Genomic DNA, 6,456 nt, shown 5'->3' with positions numbered 1-6,456 from the left:
CCACTATGTCCACTAAGGAAGGGTTCGTGAGGAATGACTTAAGTCGATGTCCGTTGACCTTGAAGCTCTTGTTTGTGGAGTCACTTTTGATCTCAACTGTACCATAAGGAAAAACATTAGTAACAACAAAAGGACCAATCCACTTAGACCTCAACTTACCACTCATGAGTCCAAGCCTAGAATTATACAATAACACTTTTTGCCCAACCACGAAGTCTTTTTTAACTATCATGCTATCATGAAACTTCTTGGTCTTTTCTTTGTAGAACTTGGCATTCTCGTAGGCTTCTAGGCGGATTTCATCTAACTCACTCAGTTGCAACTTCTTTTCCTCGCCAGCTTGATCCATAGAGAAGTTGCAAGTCTTCACTGCCCAGTATGCTTTGTGCTCAATTTCCACTGGAAGATGACATGCCTTTCCAAAGACAACCCGATAAGGAGACATTCCTATGGGTGCTTTGTAGGCAGTCCGATGTGCCCAGAGAGCATCATCAAGCCTGGTACTCCAATCTTTCCTGCTTGGCTGCACAATCTTCTCTAGAATTCTCTTGATTTCCCTGTTAGAAATTTCTGCCTGTCCATTAGTCTGGGGATGGTATGGTGTGGATACCCTGTGTACCACCCCGTACTTTTTAAGCAGGGCATGCATTGTCCTGTTGCAAAAATGGGTTCCTTGATCACTAACAATTGCTTTAGGTACTCCAAACCTGCAAAACAGATTAGACCTGACAAAGTCTGCGACAACTTTAGCATCATTAGTTCTAGTGGGCTTGGCTTCCACCCATTTTGAAACATAATCAACTGCAAGGAGAATGTAAACATAACCAAAAGAGACAGGAAAAGGACCCATGAAATCTATACCCCAGACATCAAACACCTCACAGAATAGCATAGGTTGCTGAGGCATTTGTTGTCGCCATGTAAGTGTATTTCCTGCTCTCTGACACTGCTCACAAGTGCTGCAGATCTTCCACGCATCTTTAAAGATGGTGGGCCAATAAAAACCACAATCAAGCACTTTGCGAGCTGTCCTTTGAACACCCAGATGACCTCCCGGTGCGGAAGAATGACAGAACTACAGGACTGAGTCAGTCTCATGATCTGGAATGCACCGTCTAATGACCTGATCACTGCATAATTTCCACAAGTAGGGGTCATCCCAAATAAAATGCTTAGCATCACTTTTAATCTTATCTTTTTGGGCCTTAGATGCTAAGGGAGGAAAAACAGAGGCAACTAAATAATTGACAATGTTAGCAAACCAGGGAGTAGAAAGAGAGTCAGAAATACTATACAATATATACAAATGATCATCCGGGAAATCATCCCGAATAGGTGAATCTGCATCAGAGACACGTTCGATCCGACTCAAATGATCAGCAACTAGATTTTGTGCTCCGCTCCTATCACGGATCTCCAAGTCAAACTCTTGGAGCCAGAGCATCCATCGGATCAACCTAGGCTTAGAATCAGCCTTCTTCAACAAGTACTTTAGAGCTGCATGGTCAGTATAAACAATAATGCGAGTACCAAGCAAATAAGATCGAAATTTTTCAAGAGCAAAAACTATGGCTAGAAGCTCTTTCTCAGTGGTAGTATAATTTGCTTGGGCAGCATCTAAAGTCCTAGAAGCATAATATATCACCCTGGGCAATTTATCAATTTTTTGAGCAAGGACAGCCCCCAATGCATAATTTGATGCATCACACATAAGCTCAAAAGGGGCTGTCCAATCGGGTGCCTGGATGATAGGGGTGGTAGTCAACGCTCTTTTGAGGCAATCAAAAGCCTCTTTGCATCTGTCATTAAAGTCAAACTGCACCTCCTTTTGCAACAAGTTGGACAGTGGAAGGGCTACTTTGCTAAAATCCCTTATAAAGCGCCTGTAGAATCCTGCATGACCAAGAAAAGATCGCACCTCTCGCACACAAGAGGGGTAAGGCAATTGTGAAATAACAGAAATTTTTGCAGGATCTACTTCAATACCCTTATTGGAAATAATGTGGCCTAAAACTATACCTTGCTCAACCATAAAATGACATTTTTCAAAATTTAGAACAAGGTTAGTTTCAATGCATCTATTCAAAACTTTTTCCAAACTATTCAAACAACCATCAAAAGAGGATCCATATACAGTGAAATCATCCATAAACACCTCTATGCAATTTTCTAAAAAATCACTGAAAATACTAATCATGCACCGCTGGAAGGTACCAGGGGCATTGCATAGGCCGAAAGGCATCCTCCTATAAGCAAAAGTGCCGAAGGGGCAGGTGAATGTGGTCTTTTCCTGATCCTCAAGAGCAATAGTAATTTGCATATAACCAGAAAAACCATCAAGGAAACAGTAGTGGGATTTACCTGCCAGGCGTTCAAGCATCTGGTCAATGAATGGCAGGGGAAAATGGTCCTTTTTGGTAACCTGGTTCAGCCTCCTATAGTCAATGCAGACTCTCCAACTGTTCTGCACCCGAGTAGGAATCAGCTCCTCCTTCTCATTTCTGATCACTGTGAGGCCAGTCTTTTTCGGGACTACCTGGACGGGACTCACCCATTGGCTGTCAGAGATAGGATAAATGATTCCAGCTTGCAAAAGCTTGGTTATCTCCTTCTTCACTACATCAAGAATCACCGGGTTGAGTCTTCTCTGTGGCTGTCTTACTGGTTTAGCTCCATCTTCTAAATTTATTCGAAGCATACATGTGGATGAGCTAATACCAGGAATGTCCGCCAGGGTCCAGCCTATAGCCTTCTTATGCTTCTTGAGAACTGACAACAACTTCTCCTCTTGCTCATCAGCAAGGGAGGCAGATATAATCACTGGAAAACTCTTGCTATCATCCAAGTAAGCGTATTTTAAATTTGATGGCAGGGGCTTCAATTCTGGTGTGGTCGGCTGGACAGTGGTAGAAGGAGATGGTTTCTCAGCCTTTACCTCATAAAGAAAGTCAGAGGTATGTGTACTTCCTAAAACACGGTTAGTCCTATCTGACTCTATAAAATCAATCTCAATAGGTAAAACACCACCACCAGGCATGCAATCAATATCACTCTCAGATTCACTCTCAGCATAAAATTCAGACATATGATCACGTACAATTCCAGACTCAATGCATGAAGAGTGAGAGGCATGCAGATTAGAATAAAGATCAGTCATGTATTCATCAACAACATGGTCAATTATTTCAGCACGAAATACAGAAAGATCTTCAGATGGGTATTTCATAGCATCCAGAATATTAAAATGAACAGTTATATCACCAAACTCCATGGACAGTGTGCCTGCATAAACATGTATCTTAGTTTTAGCAGTTTTCGTAAAGGGTCTGCCTAGAATGATGGGAACTGATCCTTGAGAAAATCCATCTTCCATATTCAAGATATAAAAATCAACAGGGAAAATCAGTTCACCAACTCTAACTAAGACATCTTCTATGAAACCAACAGGATAGGCAACACTTCTATTAGCTAAATGAATTACCACATCAGTTGACTGCAAGGGACCTAGAGATAGAGAATTAAAAATCGACAGAGGCATAACACTAACAGAGGCTCCTAAATCTAGCATGGCATTGTCAAACTTACTATTCCCTATAATACAAGGTATGCTGAATGTATCTGGATCTTTGCATTTTTCAGGAATTTGAGGAACAGATTTACCAATCAATGCGGAGACATTTCTGCCCATGCTAATTCGTTCACTTCCTTTAAGCTTCCGCTTATTAGTGCACAGCTCCTTCAAGAATTTGGCATATCTTGGAATTTGCTTTATTGCATCCAACAGAGGTATGTTTACCTCTACTTTTCTAAACGTTTCCAAGATCTCTTTCTCTGCCTCTTCCATTTTTTGTTGGAAACTGCTCTTGGAGGGAATGGAAGAGGGGGAATGTGCTGCTTCTGCAAATCAGAATTACCTGTGGAAGAAGATTCACCTGCACAGAAATTGTTAGGTAAATTTTTTTCATCACCTTTTTCTGGAATAGAGTGAAGTTTGGCAGGTTCATTTGCAGATGAGGAAGGTGCTACGGGTTGAGGTCCTTGACACTGCTTTCTCGACCTCAATGAAATGGCACTGACATTTTTGGGATTTTGGACAGCTTGAGAAGGCAGCTTGTCAGAATTCTGGGACTGTTGTTGATTCAATTGGGTAGCTAATTGTCTCATTTGATTGGTTAAGCTCTGAATGGAGGCTCTGGTTTCTTGCTGAAACTGCATGTTCTGCATAGTCATTTGCCTCACAAGTTCTTCGAGGGAAGGTTGTGGAGGGGCCTCAACTGTTGGCTGTTTCTGGGGTTGTTGCTGTTGTTGGATTGGTGGAGGAATGTATGGTCTGCTTGGGCCAGCAGCATTTTGGAAGGAAGGAGCAGGCTGCTGTTGTTGTTGCTGAGGGCTGGACCATCTGAGGTTAGGGTGATTCCTCCATCCAGGGTTGTATCTGTTGCTGGAAAGGTCATAATTGCTCTGCTGTGGTTGATTTTGCTGCTGAGGTTGAGGAGGTCTATTGTAAATATTTGCAGCATAAGCTTCAGGCTGCTCAATTGCTCCAGGTTGCTGCATGGAAGGGCAAAGGTCTGTATGGTGGTCAGCAGAGGAGCACAAACCACAAACCCTTGCGACAGGTACAGATTTCTGATTCAAGGCCAGCTGGGTTACCAAGTTAACCAATGCATCCAGTTTGCCTTCAAGCTTCTTAGTTTCAGATGATGCAGATGGGTTTGTAGCTACCTCATGCACTCCTCTAATGACTATGGCATCATTTCTGGCGCTAAACTGCTGGGAGTTGGAGGCCATCTTCTCAATTAAATTTCTGGCTTCAGCAGGAGTCATGTCTCCAAGGGCTCCACCACTGGCAGCATCTATCATACTTCTCTCCATATTACTGAGTCCTTCATAAAAATATTGGAGAAGAAGCTGTTCTGAAATCTGATGGTGAGGGCAACTGGCACATAGTTTCTTAAATCGCTCCCAGTACTCATACAGGCTCTCTCCACTGAGTTGTCTAATACCTGAGATATCTTTCCTGATGGCTGTGGTCCTGGAAGCAGGGAAAATTTTTTCTAAGAATACTCTCTTAAGGTCATCCCAGCTCGTGATGGACCTTGGAGCAAGGTAATACAACCAGTCCTTTGCCACTCCCTCTAATGAATGAGGAAAAGCCTTCAGAAATATGTGATCCTCTTGGACATCTGGGGGTTTCATGGTGGAGCAGACAATATGAAATTCCTTCAAATGTTTGTGCGAGTCTTCACCTGCAAGGCCATGAAACTTTGGAAGCAAATGAATCAGTCCAGTTTTAAGAACATATGGGACATCCTCATCAGGGTATTGGATGCACAAGCTTTCGTAGGTGAAATCAGGTGCAGCCATTTCCCTTAGAGTCCTCTCACGAGGTGGAGGTTGTGCCATGTTCTCAGAATGTGCAGAATCAGAATGCTCAAAATTATAATGCTCAAGATCAGGATGTTCAAAATCACCAATAACAGAATGCACAGATTCACCAGTTATGGAATGCTCAGAATGATCAAAAGGTATAAAATGATGCCTAACTAATCTATGAAATGTCCTATCTATCTCAGGATCAAAGGGTTGTAAGTCAGATGGATTGCCTCTAGTCATACACTACATTTAGCATGCACACAACTAGTTGCCTTGTCATGTAAATAAAGGTGTAGGTTTGAACTACAGCTACCCTCAAATGATATCCAAATGACTTGAAATTTTGTGAGCAACCCTATAAAATGATGAGAAGATAGCACAAAAAATTTCAGACAAAAATTCAAAGTCTAACTAAGAAAGCTAAAAATGGTAGGTTAAGAAAAATAAGTGAATAAAACTTGAAAAATAAAAAACTTTTGACAGAATCGCTTTTTTTGGACGATGGAGACCTCAGCTGGCCTATGGCAAGCTGCCACGGCGTAGGAAATTTTTTTCTACCCCAAATGCATATATAATAATTGCGATTCTGATAACCGGAGCAAAAGTTATGGCCGTTTGAAGTTTTGACAAACACAAAATTTGCTAGTTTTTTGGAACTTTCAAATCTGACCAAACTAAAGGCTCTAGCTATTTTTCCCACACAATATGGATTAAAAGAAGTTACCACAAAAAAATTCAGCCAAAAATAACAACCCTAACTACTAAAACAAAAAATCTCAAATAATTCAGCATGGGTGGTCGTTAAAATCCGTCTCTAATTGATTTCTACTACTACTCTGTTTTTGCCGCAGGCACAATCTTTACAGCGAAACACCCAAGACTGAAACAGGGGAAACACTTAATGGGAAAACTGAAATAGAACACACATTAAACAAAATACCAGGACACTAAACAACATTAACACACATACTAACACAATACTAGCAATTAAACATAAAACACGAAAGGATTAAACAACAACACTAGCTAGCTACTATGAACCTTTGGACACTGCTCCCCGGCAACGGCGCCAAATTTAAT

The 6,456-nt window shown here is 41.5% G+C and overlaps 1 non-coding gene across 1 annotated transcript; it reads left to right on the top strand.

Annotated features, from left to right (window-relative positions):
* The first annotated feature begins 4,921 nt into the window (after nucleotides 1-4,921).
* On the top strand, nucleotides 4,922-5,028 carry LOC114411007. Its single transcript, XR_003666394.1, has one exon. It is a non-coding gene; the product is annotated as a small nucleolar RNA R71 (small nucleolar RNA).
* The last annotated feature ends 1,428 nt before the right edge of the window (nucleotides 5,029-6,456 follow it).

Source organism: Glycine soja, chromosome 4 (assembly GCF_004193775.1).
Source record: "Glycine soja cultivar W05 chromosome 4, ASM419377v2, whole genome shotgun sequence".
Lineage (NCBI taxonomy): Eukaryota > Viridiplantae > Streptophyta > Magnoliopsida > Fabales > Fabaceae > Glycine > Glycine soja.
This window is presented reverse-complemented; position numbering and strand designations above follow the sequence as displayed.